The following is a 15,755-nucleotide window of genomic DNA, read 5'->3' as shown; positions in this document are numbered from 1 at the left end:
TCCTTCTCTATCTTTAGGGAGACCACACACCCGTAATTATAAAGTAATCATAGATTACACTACAGAAAGAGAAATGTATCTCATTAAAGTGTAATATAACCTAAATGGATTCATATGTTCATTGCTTGATGAAGGAACTAATTATAGGCAACTAGTTATTTGTAATCAGTTACTTTTCAGACTCAATCTAAAACAAAAAGGTGTCCTGACTGCATTCCTGAAACTGAAGTCATGTCATGATTTGGTTGAATGCTGCCTGTGTTGTTTGCTTGACCTTTCCTGTACTCCTGGATTGCTACCAGGCTGCCTTTCCTTTCCCTGCATCCTTTTGTGTATCAATTTTGTGTTGGCCTTGCCTCTGTCTTTTTTGCAGTTCCTTCCTTCCCACTGTCTTCCAATTGCCTTGTTCCTCATACCAAGATCCGGCTGCTACCAGCAGAACTACTCAGATGCCCTCTGTGGCTTCAAGGACAGCTCAACCAAATAATTGTCCTGCTAGGATAGGGACTGATGATTCAGCGATGGACACAGTTTTGCCTTTCAGTTTCCTTTCTGATAAAGTTCACACCACGTTGGAGCTGAATGGAAATGGTTTTGATGCAAATCTGAATCAGAATTTGGAAATCTGAATCACTGCAGCTGCCCTGACTTGTACCGAAAAATTTAAATGGCCGTTACTCTTTTGTTTTTCCATAGATCTCCAGGAATCTTGGCAATATGCTATTCCCTCCAGAGAGCATTGTTCCTGCCAAATGCAAGACAAACAAGACCTGGTGATTCTCTGCAAGACACTCTTAAATGGTTTTACTAAAAAATTTGGTTTTCTTTCCACATATGTACATGATATTTTGAAACATCATAGTCTCTTCTGATTGTTTCTGGAAAAATTCATGTGAATAAGTCCACGAAGTTTTGTGCTATCCACCTTTAAATTCACTTTCATATGCTTAAAGTTTTCTAAAATGCTTTGCTACACTACACTTGATCTTCCATTCTATTTTAGTATTTGTAATATATGTGTTGTGCTTTTGAACTAAGACTTAGGGCGTGGTTGGATGAGGAAATAGTTTGCATTTTGGACAGTCTGTGGCACAGTCCGGTGTGAGCTACTTTCTGGTAATAACACAACAGAACCAGGCTGACCCTGCTATGTTCCCAAGCTGGACATTTCTGGCTACTGTTTTTTGGAGTCATGCTGGAGTGATTCTTGCAGGGATGAAAGGGTTGCTTTAAGAGAGACTGCCCACAGCTATGTGACCCTTTCCATCATGATCAAATGTGATCCTTTTTCACTGTCTGATCACATCTGGAACTCTCAGAATGCAGAACAAAACACACTAAACAATGCACACTGAAATCAAAATCAAACATAATCTAAGAAACTAGGATCACAAGTCTAGATTGAGTAGAAAATGTAAGCACCACTGCCTAAGAAAAGTACTGCTGAAATAGCAAAGAGATATACAGACACATTCAAATAAGCAAACAAAATAAAATGGAAGGATGGAACCATATTGTTATAATTTGGAAAGAAATATTGAGGATTGTGCACTGATAGAATGAAGAAAGGAGGAACACAAGGTACAGTAGAGACTAAACTGCAGTGGTGCCTAGACTTACAAATGCCTTGACCTACAAACATTTTGACTTACGAACAGCTCCGTTCGCAAAATTTTGCTTTGACTTGCAAACGGAGCTTTGACCTACGAACGCCAGGAGCCCGTGCCAGGAGCTAGAGCCCAGCCGGGAGGCTATTTGAATTTCTCGGGCTCCTGCCTTAGGGTCCGTCCCCACTGCTTGCTTCTTGGCCGGGCTCTGCTTCCTGGAGCCCGGCCAGGAAGCGAGCAGCAGGGATGGACTCCATGCCAGGAGGCAGAGCCCGGGAAATTCAAATAGCCTCCCCACTGGGCTTCTGCCTCCTGGTGCAGGTTCTGTCCCCACTGCTCACTTCCCAGCTGGGCTCTGCCTCCCGGATTTTTGAAATTCCCATGCATTTCAATGGGAAATGCTGATTTGACTTACAAACATTTTGACTTACGAACACCATTCCGGAACGGATTAAGTTCATAAGACAAAGCACCACTGTACTACCAAACCACAGAAAAAAAACTGATCAGAGTGCTAGTGAGATTTTTGCCCAGCCCAGACTGGAAGCTAGAGTAGTGCGGATAGTGGATTAATGTCTCTGCGTAGTACATTAGATTCACACATAATGAACACGTTGTTATACACCATCAAATTGATTTTGACTTATGGTAACTCTATGAGCGAGATTTCCAAAATGGTCTGTTCTTAACGGCCTACTCAGCTCTTGTAAATACAAACCTGTGGGTTCCTTTAGGGAGTCAATCCATCTTGTTTTCAGTCTTCCAAATTCCCTGATGCCTTTAATCTTTCCCAGCATTATTGACTTTTGCAGAGAATCCTGCCGTCTCAGCATGTGACCAAAACAGGACAGCCTTAGTCTTATCATTTTTTTTCCTTCAGGTTTAATTTGTTCTAGAACCTACTTGTTCATCTTTCCGGAAGTCCAGGGTATCCGCAAAAGTATCCTCCAGCACCACATTTCAAACAAACCCTTTTTTTTCTTGTCAGCTTTCTTTATTCTTCAGCTTTCACACCCATACATGATGATGGAAAATACAAGAACATGGATGATATTGTTCTTGTTTTCCAATGACACACTTATACAGTGGGGTTTCGACTTACGAACGGCTCGACATACGAACGTTTCGACTTACAAACCGCTCTCATAGGAATATATGGACTCGACTTACGAACTTAGATTCGAGTTACGAATTCTTTTTTTCCCTTTTTTTAAAGCTAAGTCATCTTAGGTTAAAAGGAAAAAAAGAAAAAATATCCCCCTCTAGTGGCAGAACGCGGAATAGCAGCTTCCCATTAGTTTCTATGGACAAAAAGAGCAGATACGGATTAAATGGTTTTCAATGCATTCCTATGGGAAATGCAGATTCGACTTAAGAACTTTTCGACCTGAGAACTGCCTTCCAATACGGATTAAGTTCTTAAGTTGAGACCCCACTGTACTTGATTTTCCTTATCTGGTGCTATTTTGCAACATTTTTAGACACACACGATATAGCTTTCTTGTAGCATCTGATTTATCCTGAGCTGCTTCAAATTTATCTTGAACCTGACTCGGATCAGCAAAAACCAGCCATTTTCAGTTCAGGATTTGGCCATTATCTCTTGTAGTAATTATTACCACCACTGTTAAACCCAAAATTGTTCTCACTGTTGTAAACTCAAGCTTGCCACCAGGTAAAAAAAGAGACGGCACAGGGAAGTTTGAAAAGCAACATTTGCAGCATTCAGAAAGTAGAACCAACATTTTCAACTCTGTTTCTCAGGGAAAAAAATGAAGTACAGTAGTTGTTTCTCATAAATCCCAATCAGAACAAAAAGTTATATTGAGGAAATCAGAGAATGCACATTTCCATTGGGTGTTACAAGGGTATTTAGAGTGGTATATTGTCTCTACAGTAAGATGTTGTTTTAAACAGCATTACTAACGGGTGTACTGATCCTGCCCCCCACCCCCATCCCTTGCACTTAAAAATGTTGAGAAGGGAAAGCTAGGACATAAAACTACAGATTTATGCTTGAATTCCTTTATACTGCAAGTAATAATGACTGTACATCTAGAAATATCTAGCTGATGGCAGGATTCAGTCATTTCAGAGCCAGCAGGTGGGGCTGCCTTGGCATAGGAAATGCAACATTTTCTTTTTTCAGAGAGACAATATACAAGCCAAACTGCAGTCAGGTGAAAGATGCACGTCTCCCTAGGCCTGGAAGCACAGGAGCTTCGCACAAAGTTGACACATGGAAGACACTAAATGCTGTTTCAGAGTTTTTAATGTTTGGTTAAATTCCTCTAACAGCACAGGAGTAGTGCAAGGATCCACAATAGGAGAATAGCAGAACAGCTTCAACTTCTCCAGAGTAGTCCACCCCTTTTCTCATTAAGTGAAACTTGCAGTCTCAGTGAATTGTGGTGCTGGAGGGGGCTCTTGAGAGTCCCCTGGACTGCAAGGAGATCAAACCTATCCATTCTAAAGGAAATCAACCCTGAGTGCTCACTGGAAGGACAGATCCTGAAGCTGAGGCTCTAGTACTTTGGCCATCTCATGAGAAGAGAAGACTCCCTGGAAAAGACCCTGATGTTGGGAAAGTGTGAAGGCAGGAGGAGAAGGGGATGACAGAGGATGAGATGGTTGGACAGTGTCTGCGAAGCAACCAACATGAAATTGACACAACTCCGGGAGGCGGTGGAAGATAGGAGGGTCCATGGGCTCACGAAGAGCTGGACACAACTAAACGACTAAACAACAAAGCAGTCTCAGTGACTCACTTGAGATATTAGTAGGAGAAAGAATAAAATGTTTCATTACTTACCATTGAGCAGATCAAACAGCGCAAACAGACAAAAATGACTGCTTTCAGCAAAAGACTTCAAAAGATTCTGGGGAGAGAAAGAGACAAAGCAGAGAGGCAGGGCTTTCTTTGAATTCAGAGGCAGGAATGGATGGTTGGTTAGTGCTGGGTAGATTGACAGTTATCCCAGCTCAGAATGATCCCTCTCAGTCAAACCTGCTAATGATAGCATGTGAGGTTGCAGAAATTCTAACAAATGCATCTGGGAAAAGAGGACCCAGCAGTTGGCCAATACCATGTAAACTGATGATGCCCCAGAGCCAGAACATGTTACTTTTGGGACATCAGCTCCCAGAATCTGGGAATTGCAGTTCAGAAAAGTAATGTTTCTGATCTCTGTTGGTGAATTATAGTGCCAGCAGAAGTCCCCCTGTTCATTTGAGGTGGGATGAACAGCATCCCCTCCCAGTGCCACATTCATGGAGAAGGAGGGAAAGGATGGCAGTGATATCATTGCCTTCTTTCTCCTAGCTACTGTCTCAATAGTGCAGCTGCTTCTTGACAGGCTGCATGAATAATGTCTGGTCCCCAGGAGCTGGTCAAAAAGCAGCTTCAGGGAGGGGGTGGCTGTGGGAAAAGGCTGGTGGTGACAGCCAGCTCAGGCCGTGGAGAGAGAGGGGGGCCAGTGGCAGCTCTGATGCACAAAACATCAGTCTGCTGCACAAAACTGAACTGGAAATTCCAGGTGACTTGGCAAGTCTGCCATGAGACTGTTGTTGAAATTGGGATAGTTGATGAGACAGGCTGTCCCAGTCCGTCCAGTGAAAATGGGGCCTTCTGTGTTCAAAGTGTCTGCTCCGCCATTGTGCTATGGCCTTTTCTGGTGAAACTTGAGTCTGTATTTTAGAACTAGCAAATAAGATTTTTCATAAGCAATGACAACAAAAGAGCCCTCTTAAATTAGATCTGTTGACTATCTAGTCAATCATTTGACCATGCCTAGCCTGACAAATGGAATTCATAATTTTGCCTATATTCCCAATTCCTTCTTCAAAGAGGCTCACTTGTTATAGTTGTTTGAACATCATATGAACAACTTTTACATACTACTGGGTGTCTGAAGAACCATGTTTATCTGGGATATATTATATACTGTACTGTACAACTCTAGTTGTTTATTCTGTCTAGCTGTTGTTTATATTTCATATTTTTAAGATTTTTTACAGTACCCAAAGGACTTTTGTTATTGGCCAGTTGAAAAGCACAACCAACCATTAGGAAAGGAACCTGGAAGTAATTTATCCATCATGATTAATAGCCACTAATATTCTTATTCTCCATCAGTTTGGTCAGTCCCTCTTTGAAATGTTTATATTTTCACTCCTAGACCTTGCTATGGAAAATCCCATACTTTAACCATATGTTGTGTGAGGAAGTGCTTCTCAATCTCTTTGGACAGCCCTGGGTTTTAGCATTATGAGAGAAAGGAGAGCTTTCTTATGCAATTTCATAACACCCTGAATAATTTTATGCACATAATGCCCTTTCTACTCTCCTTTTTTTTTTGTAAGCATAAAACTCTAAGATGTTGCAATCTTTCCTCATAGATGAGTTGGTCCAGCCTCTGTGGATAGCTGTGTTTTCTTTCTTGCATCTCTTTTATCTACTGAGTCACTGACACTATTTCAAAGCAAGTTGTAGGCCAAGACCCTTCCCTTTGCCTTCAGGTTCCAATTTAAATTCATTCATCCACTGCTGATTTCTGGAAATCATTGTCTTACAGTAGGGGTGGGCAAAGGAAGCAAATCTCTCCCCACTCCACCCCCGGTGCTACTGAATTACAATTCCCATCAGCTTTAACCAGGAAATCCTCCAAGGAGAAGAGTACTGGGAACTGCAACTCCTTAGATCCAGCATAGTTTACAGTAGGACTGTGGTATCGCAGGGGATCGTTTCCAAGGCCCCACGCCAGCAGATGCTAAAAAATGTGGAAATATGGGATGCTATACATTGCATGGACTCTGGCTCCTTCTAATGGCTAGTTCTGGTAAACAGACCTTGGCAATTGAAGAATCAGAGACTAATTGAGTTGGGACTATAAGACCACCGGGTCCAACCACCAGGAATTCAAATCAAAGCAGATGGTTGTCCAATTTTCTCTTGAGTTTCCCAAATATTGAAGCACTCGCCACTTTCCAAGGTAATTGGTTCCATTGTTGTACTGCTCTAATAGTTAAGAGGTTTTTCTTGATAGTCAGGAAAATCACATAGAATAATTATAGGTATTTCTGCTTTTTTTTTTTAATTTAGTACTCTCAGCCAGTGGAAAAGTGAATGAGTGGATACTGATCCCACGGATAGCAGGGGTCCTGCTGTATTGGCCAAAACTGCCATAGTGAGGGGTAGGGCAGAGAATGGGGAGGCTCAGAATCAATATCCACTAAAGCCTGAAACTGCTTAGTTAACTTTAGGCCAGTCACCATTTCTCAGCCAAAACAATCTGAAATGATATAAGAAGAAACGAGGAGAATGATGCATGCTGCCCTTTGATTTTCGGAAGAAAGCTGGGGATAAATATGTATTAACTAATACATCTAAATTATCCTAACTAATCTGTAGAAAAGAACTGGATCTTTGCAAGCAGCCTTGCTTTCCTTTAGCAGGTCATGTGTTCTGCAAAACAAAGCAGAAACCTAATTAATTTTGATTAATTTGCAAAGAGACTAAGGTTTTGTAAGGCGTTCTGTTTTGATCTTGCAGCTTAGAATTAGCTGAGCTTGCTTATTTATTAGCCTCTTCACTGAATAAATGAACATATGGGCTCAGTCCAGGAAAATTTTATTCATGCCTCCAATCCAATTATACATTACACTTGAGTTTGGAAAAGTGACTTTTTTGGATTATAACTCCCAGCATCCCCCTACCAAGATGGTAACTGGGCACTGTAGTAATAGTCCCAAACAGTAACTTTCCCAAGCCGTACATAACATTTAATGACCAATTAGTGTATAATGGCAAATAACTAAACTATCACTGTTGGCAAAGATGAAGGAGGGCGGGAAGGAAAGAGGCAAAATATTATGGGATTTTTAAAAAATTAACAAATTTATTTCTGTGTGAGCTTTCAAAATCAAAATCTACTTCAGATATAAGTGCAAATACTTTGTCCTCTCATATTTATCTATATCCATATGTATACATATGGTACTGGCTGGATAGCTCAATGGTTTAGGGATCTGGCCGTGGAGCCAGAATTTGGGAGTTTATTTACCCACCGTGCCTCCTGTGGATAGAGCGAGCTTCTGTGGCCTCGGGCAAGCTGGACAGCCCCAGGGTGTCCCTGGAAGAAGGAAATGGTAAACCACTTCTAAGTATTTTCTACTTGGAATACCCTGAAATCGGAATTGACTTGACAACACATGATTATTATTAGACATATATGTATAGTAGGCTTAATAACCAGGTAAAGAAAATGGCTCGTCATAGAAATTAGATAATCAAGCTGTTACTTACTTACAGTGTCAGACTCGAACCAGAAGTTGCATGCCAGGTAAACCTGGTTTTGACGGAAATGCTTAGTCTTGTTTCTGGGATAGAGCTCAAAGTATGCTATGAGAGAAAACTATTTTATATGCCCATAAGATATTAGAGAAAGCTGGAAAAAAAATGGAAAATATATATATATAAAAAATAAAAAAAATGGAAAAAAAAGATATTAGAGAAAGCTGGATTATTAATATGTGTATTGCAGTAAGAAGCACTGATTTCTGTTTAGGTAAAAGGTAAAGGTTCCCCTTGACAATTTAGGCCCCCATGAACACTGGAGTTTGTTTATGTAGCCAATTTAAGCTTTCTCCATCTTGAGTCTTCCTTTGTAAATCTGTTTTAATACAATAGCTATTTGGAGATATTTTACTATGTCCTGGAAGGCTGATATGTTCTGAATCTGGATTCTTTGTATTGCTACGCCAGGTGTCAGGTTTACTCTTTTGCACAGAGCTTGTCCTGTTTATCCTAGGCAGAAAGCAGAGGGGCACTGTTGGCAGAAGATGGCATAAATCATGCTAGAGGATGAACAAGTAAATAAATCCCTGATGTTGTGGTTGACATGCTTTGGATCCCCCCCCCCCCAGTGTAAATCTGGGGACACAACTCAAATCTAGATTTATGGTCAGGCTAGTTCCTATCCCCATGTCCATGTTATATTGGAAAAAACTAGAAACCGGGCCTTCCCGGTGGTGGCTCCTCGCCTTTGGAACATCCGCCCTTCTGAGATCTGCTTCGCTCCCTCACTGGGAGTTTTTAAGAGTAAATTGAAGGTCTGGCTCTTCAGGCAGGCCTTCTCTCCTGCCACTTAATTCTCCTCTGTTTTTGGCTTGTTTTGGTCTTTTTATTGATGATTGTAATTTTATTGCTGTTTTTGGACTGTAAACCACCCAGAGTAGATTCGTCTAGATGCGCAGTATAAAAGCAAAACAAATAAAATAAATAATAAATAAATATATTGCCTATTCTATGGCAGTAGTTGTCTAAGGTTGGAGGATTGTAGGCAAGCATGGGCTAGTTGGCCATAGTCTGGATACGAAAGTACTGTTGCCCACTATGCACTGCAGGTCATTGGTATCTTATCTCAGTGGTCTCAGTTGGGGGCTCAAGGTGATTGCTGATGATCTTCTTCCATTTTTTATCTCAAGTCTTTCTTGTAGGTTATTGTTGGACACCAGTCTTACTCTGCCAAATTTTTTTTTCTCACCATGTTGGGTAGACATTGTAAATTAAGAAATGATTATTATTCTTTTCTGAGTTTCGAGTCTCTGTCCTATGGTTCTGAGCAACTCCGGAGAGTTATACCAGAGAGCTTAACTATAGACTTAGTGGTTTTCGGTAGGAGTGAGAGGCATATGTAAGTGTTTACATTTTATTTGCAACCTTGCATGCTGCTGGTAGATTATTTGACTGGAAGTGACTTTTTCTTGGTTGGGATGATTGTCTAATTATCCAGCACTAACCAATCATTTTTAAAGTCTTTTTGAATTCAAAGACAGCCCTGCCTCTCTGCTGAGTGTTTCTTCCCCCTCCCTTTAGGCAGCTGGTGAACGATTGTTTGTTTGTATTCGCAAAGGCTAATAGAAACAATTGTTGTTTGTTTGCTGTTGGTCAGTTCGGTTGCTATGTATGTATGTATGTATGTATGTATGTATGTATGTATGTATGTATGTATGTATGTATGTATGTATGTATGTATGTATGTATGTATGTATGCGTTGTTGCTGTTGATGTTATTTTGACATATATTGCCCCATAGTGTTTGAAGCATTCTCTGAGTGGTTTTTTTTACAACATAATTATACAAACAACTTGCTACCCAGCTAGCTGGGTACTCATTCTACCAACCTTGGAAGGCTGCGTCAGCCCTGAGCCAGCTATGTAAATACATTAGGATCAAACTCAGCTCATGATCAGAGGCTTTGACTGCAGTACTTTGATTTACTGACTGTACCATGTGTGTGTAGTAAAGAAGAAAGTACTGTATACACAAGTCTGTAATTTCAAGCAACTGTAAGAATTTTTTTTTTATTCTTTCTACTACAAATGTCTCAATGTGAATTATTGAGACTTTACGTGCCAGTTAATGAGAAAAGACTGGACTATCTGGGGAACTAGTAGTTATTCTCCGTGGATTTCTGAACTTCTACTGCATAGCAAAAATGAATTTCACTAGAAATTCAAAACTCTGCAGCAGTAAGAATATGGATAGGCCTGGTGAGCTTAGTGTGTGACTGGACAGATTTACTGGATAGATTTACTATGTTGTAATAGCTTTCTTGCTATGGGAGATGGTGAGCAGCAGTAATCTGGATAATTTGGAGAAAATTCGTCATAATGTCTGACTGTAGTTTGTGCAGTATATAGATGGCGGAGGGTGGATTACTCACTGTCAGTCTCTTAGGAATGACGTCTTTCTGCTTGCATTTGCTTCAAAAGATTATATCATATCTGTTTGCATCTGGGCAAGTTTGTTCATGAGACGGATCGATTTCCACTGTGTTACAATAACTACTACTTACAGTATTATTTATTTGTTAACTGCATTTACTTATACATTTAAGAGCCACATCCAGTTCAAAAAACTTGCAATGTAAATGTTTCTGGTGGTGCTTTCCAGAGGAGAGCACACCCAGAAGACAAAGTATTTGACTAGACTAGACAGAATAGCTTTATTTGGCTGTGAAAGGCTGTCTTTCGGATTGCCCTGCGTCTGATCTCCATCGGTCTTCTTCCCAGTCTCACATTATTACAATCCATCATGCAAATCAAAACAAACAAGGACCATTAATCCGGAGGTTATTTCTGACACTGCGTGGCCTGTTTTTCTTTACTGACACCAACAGCCACATGGGTTCTGTCTGGAACAATCTCCTTCACAGTTTCTGTGCATTTCGATATTAAATGTGACAGAAGAGCTCCTCTTTTTTTGCATTTCTATTTTATAGCCATGGGGCACAGTTTTCTACTACTGCCACTTCTTATCGATATAAGGAAATATTTACAGAAAACAGACCTTTGAGATGTGTTCTGTTTCTGTCCCTTTATTCAGCCAAGATTAGTCTCCACAGCAGCTAACAGTTAAAATGCTTAGAAAATAAAAAATAACAGTACACCTTAGCTGTGTGGGTGGGCCCTTGTTGACGGACAATTGAGGTAGCATAGATCTCCCCTCCTGGGAGGAGAAGTTAACAAAGCTGCTGAGAGACTCATAAGATAACACAGAACAAATGGCATTTAATGAGAACATTTGTTGTTTAGTCGTTTAGTCATGTCCGCCTCTTCGTGACCCCATGGACCAGCGCATGCCAGGCCCTCCTATCTTCCACTGCCTCCTGGAGTTGGGTCAAATTCATGTTGGTAGCTTCAATGACACTGTCCAACCATCTCGTCCTCTGTCGTCCCCTTCTCCTCTTTCCTTCACACTTTCCTAACATCAGGGTCTTTTCCACTCAGGGCTGATTTCCTTCAGAATTGATAGGTTTGTTCTCTTTGCAGTCCAGGGAACTCTCAAAAGCCTCCTCCAGCACCACAATTCAAAAGCATCAATTCTTCGGCAGTCAGCCTTCTTTATGGTCCAGCTCTCACTTCTGTACATCACTACTGGAAAAACCATAGCAATGTTTATTGCTGGAAAAAACATGTCAATGTTTATTCTTGCCATTTCCTGTTTGACCACATCCAGCTTACCAAGGTTCATAGACCTTACATTCCAGGTTCCCGTGCAGTATTTTTCTTTGCAGCATCAGACTTTCCTTTCACTTCCTGGCAGGTCCAAAGCTGAGTGTCCTTTCGGCTTTGGCCCAACCACTTCATTAGCTCTGGAGCTACTTTTATTTGTCCTTCGTTCTTCCTCAGTAGCATGTTGGACGCCTTCTGACCTGAGGGGCTCATCTTCCAGCATCATATCTTTTAGCCTTTTGTTTCTGTTCATGGAGTTTTCTTGGCAAAGATACTGGAGTGGCATTGCCAGTTCCTACTCCAGGTGGATTGTGTTTAGTCGGAACTCTCCACTATGTCCTGTCTGTCTTGGGTGTCCCTGCATGGCATAGCCCATAGCTTCTCTGAATTACTCAAACCCCTTCGCTACGACAAGGCAGCAATCTGTGAAGGGGAATGAGAACATACAGGACATAAATTTAGCAGGTGAAGATGGTCAGGCAGATTCCAACTTGGATCTTTGCATCAGCGCATCACAAAGGTTGAAATATCGGCAGCCTGTTAAATTCATACCTTTCACAGCTCCTAAGGGAAGGGAATTGTCAGTGTGCAGGAAGGGAGAGCCCAGACAGAGATTTCCAAAACAATATATGTTCCGTTGGTAGTCGTGGGATGAGTAAAATCTCTTAATTGAAATATAATATTTGGCAGATCATCTTCTTCCACCTAGATCTACCCGAATCACCCAATATAGCCAACAGGGACGGCTGAGGGGCCTGACGCCGAGAGAGGCCCGGAAGGAAAAAACAAGAAACGGGCCTTCTCGGCAGTGGCCCCTCGGTTATAGAACACTCTCCCTTCCGAAATTCAGCTGGCACCCTCCCTGGGTGTCTTCAAAAGCCAGTTAAAAACTTGGCTGTTCAAGCAGGCCTTCCCTCCAGTCAATTAAGTGATTTTTAAAAAAGTCATCCGTCTTGTGTGATTTGGAATTGTTATAAGTGACTGTTATAATTGTACGTATTTTCTGTGATTTATATAGGTTATATTGATGTGTTTTCTATGTAAGCCGCCCCGAGTAGACATTGTCTAGAGGGGCGGGGTAAAAATATAATAAAATAAATAAATAAATAAATAACATAAATGATAATTCTGGCTTATGGTGATCCGTTTTGGGGTTTTCCAAGTAGAGAATCCACAGAAGTGGTTTATCAGTTCCTTCTTCTGGAGGCACCCTGGAACTGTGCAGCTTGTCCATGGCTACACAGGCTGGCTCTTCTTGCAGGAGGCGCAGCGGGGCGTCGACTTACTGAGCTATTCAGCCAGCTCTCTTCACTGAAATACAAGTTCAAAAAGTAATATTCAATTGCTACACAGGGTTCTGTCGAATTGAAGCATCATGACTGGCTCACTTTCTTAAGCCAGTCCTATAACATCACCATATCTGTGTTGTCCTTGAGGTGTGTTAAAATTCCTCAGCAGAGCTAAGATGATGGAGAAATGATATATGGGCCTAGATTCAACATAATGCTAGTTAAGTAAAAAGTCCTGCTAATGCAGTTGTGCTACATGAAGATTTGGCAGGCAGTAGTGCAAAGGGTTGGGAAAGTAGTTGCGCCAGCATGATAATGGCATTTAATAGAGGCTATGGCTTGTTTCGGTCATCACTGTACATCCTCTAAAGTACCCCTTTCACTAGAGATGGACATGAAATGAACCATGAATTAGAAAAACCAAACCAAACCTAAAGTGGGCTGGTTTGTGCTTGGGGGGGGTTCAGTTCAGGGATCCCATTTTGCCAAAATGAAGCAAAGTGCTAAACTTTTTTCCCCTTGGCACTTCATTTTGCTTTGGCAAAACAGGATGCCTACTCTTCCCTCTCCATCTGCCCTGTTGCCTCCCTACCTCGTCTTGAAGCCACTGCCACTGAGAGGCAGCAGGTCCAGCTCCTTGCACAGACACCACTCCTGGTGCTTGTGCACATGAGCCCACTGCTCAGCTGACATGCGGGTGCATGCGCACAGGCAGCATCTCAATATGGTAGCGGTGGCCTCCAGCAACCTCTTTCTGCAAGAACCCTTAGTAAGCAATACATCTCTTACAGTACTAGGGTAAACATTATATTTTAACCTGCCTTTTCAGGCACAAGTAGACCCAAGGAAAATTATGGGTTTATTTGTTGTAGGGCTTTAGTGGTACAAAATGAAAACACTTCACTAACTAAATCCAGCATTAATTGTATTTAGAGTAGATCCACTGAAAAAGAACGGAAGTACAGTAGTTAATCATAACTTAGGGATGTGCACAGACTCTGTGCCTGAGTGAAGGGCATGTAGAAAAAATGCAAGCCTATTCTGTGCTTTCGTGGTGATGCTACAACCTGATGTTTGGGTCCATGACAGTATTTTGCACTTCTGATTCTCTAGTAAAGACTCTTTATATAAGAAAGATATATAATCTCTATATGACATAGGAAGTCTTGAAAGACACAGAGACTTGCCCACTAGAAATGAGCATGACTTGAGATGTGCCTCTTCATGCAAAGTCCTCTGTGCGGCACCACAGGTGCTGCATGTTACCTCACCATCACCCCCCTAGTCGGCTGGCCCATTCACACTCCATTATGTGCCACTAGGATCCTCCTTCTCCATAAGTGTTCCAGTCCAGACAGGAGCTTGGGGTGCTCTTCCCCGCCTCCTCTGGGAGCTGACCACTAAACAGCTGCACATGGAGAATCCCCATCCCGCCTCCTTGTCTGAGTGGTTGGCTGCTGGAGGATGTGGGGAAGGGCAGACTGAGCTGCTTTCCAGACTGGAGTGTTGCCAGAGGAGGAGGGCTATGAGGGCGCTTGAGGGATTGTGAGTGGGCCAGCTGGCCAGGGGCTAGGGAGAGGAAAGGCATGAAATCGCAAGTGCGGAGGACTTCATACTAAGGGGCACAACTTAAATCATGCCCATCCCCATTCATTCATTCATTCATTCATTCATTCATTCATTCATTCATTCATTCATTCATTCATTCATTCATTCATTCATTCATTCATTCATTCATTCATAATATTTTACCCCACCTTTCTCCTTGAAAAAGACCCAAGGCAGCTTACAACACTGAAAGACGATATTTAAAGTCGAAAACAATAAGTATACAATGGTGGTTAACATCATTAAAATACAATATTTATAGCTGAGAACAATGAGTATAAAGATGCACCTTACATAATTAAAAAGGCAATATTAAAGCTAAGAACAATAAGTATACAAATATATTTTTAAGAAACACACACAAATGCCACTCCGAGAAACGAAAACCCCCAAAATGGAAACCACTAGTAGTATTAAAAGGCCAGTCAAAGCACTAATACATAATCATCTGGAATCACACACAGCTAATTACTGAGGCAAGGCTTGCCTGAGGGGAAAGGTCTTTGCCTGCTTGAAAAAGGACAGCAAAGATGGGGCCAATCTAGCCTCATGTGGGAGGGATATCCAAAGTCTAGGAGCAGCAACAAAGAAGGCTGCCTCCGAAGGTGGTGGGATTGAGAGAAGGGCCTCTACTGATTATCTTAACACCTGAGCTGGCTCATAATGGGAGACACGGTCTGAGATGACTTGGACCCAGGCCACTGAAGGCTTTATAGGTTAGAACCAGCACTTTGACTTGTGCCCAGAAACTGATTGGCAACTGGTAGAGCTGCTGTAAGAGAGGGGTTATGTGATCCCTGTAACCAGCCCCAATCAGCAATTAGGCTACTGCATTTTGGAGCCTCTAATGTTTCAGAACACTTCCCACTGGCAGCCTCACATAGAGTGTGTTACAGTAATCCAGCTGGGAAGTAACTAGTGGCCAGATCAGATCTCTCAAGAAACGGATGTAGCTGGTGACTAGTTTTAATTGTGCAAATGCACTCCTGGCCAGTGCTGAGCCCTGGGCATCCAGGTTCAAGGATGAATCCAGGAGGAACCCCAAACTGTACACTTGTGCACCTGTTTTTTCAAAGAGAGTGTGACCCCATCCAGCCCAGATCTGCCTCTTATCTGACCAGAAGCACCTCTGTGTTGTCTGGATTAAGTTTCAGTTTATTTACCCTCATGCAGTCCATTACTGACAAGGGACGTGGTGGCGCTGCGGGCTAAACCACAGAAGCCTGTGCTGCA

The sequence above is a fragment of the Pogona vitticeps genome, chromosome 3, assembly GCF_051106095.1.
Source record: "Pogona vitticeps strain Pit_001003342236 chromosome 3, PviZW2.1, whole genome shotgun sequence".
Classification (NCBI taxonomy): Eukaryota; Metazoa; Chordata; class Lepidosauria; order Squamata; family Agamidae; genus Pogona; species Pogona vitticeps.
Note: the sequence above shows the minus strand (reverse complement) of the source record.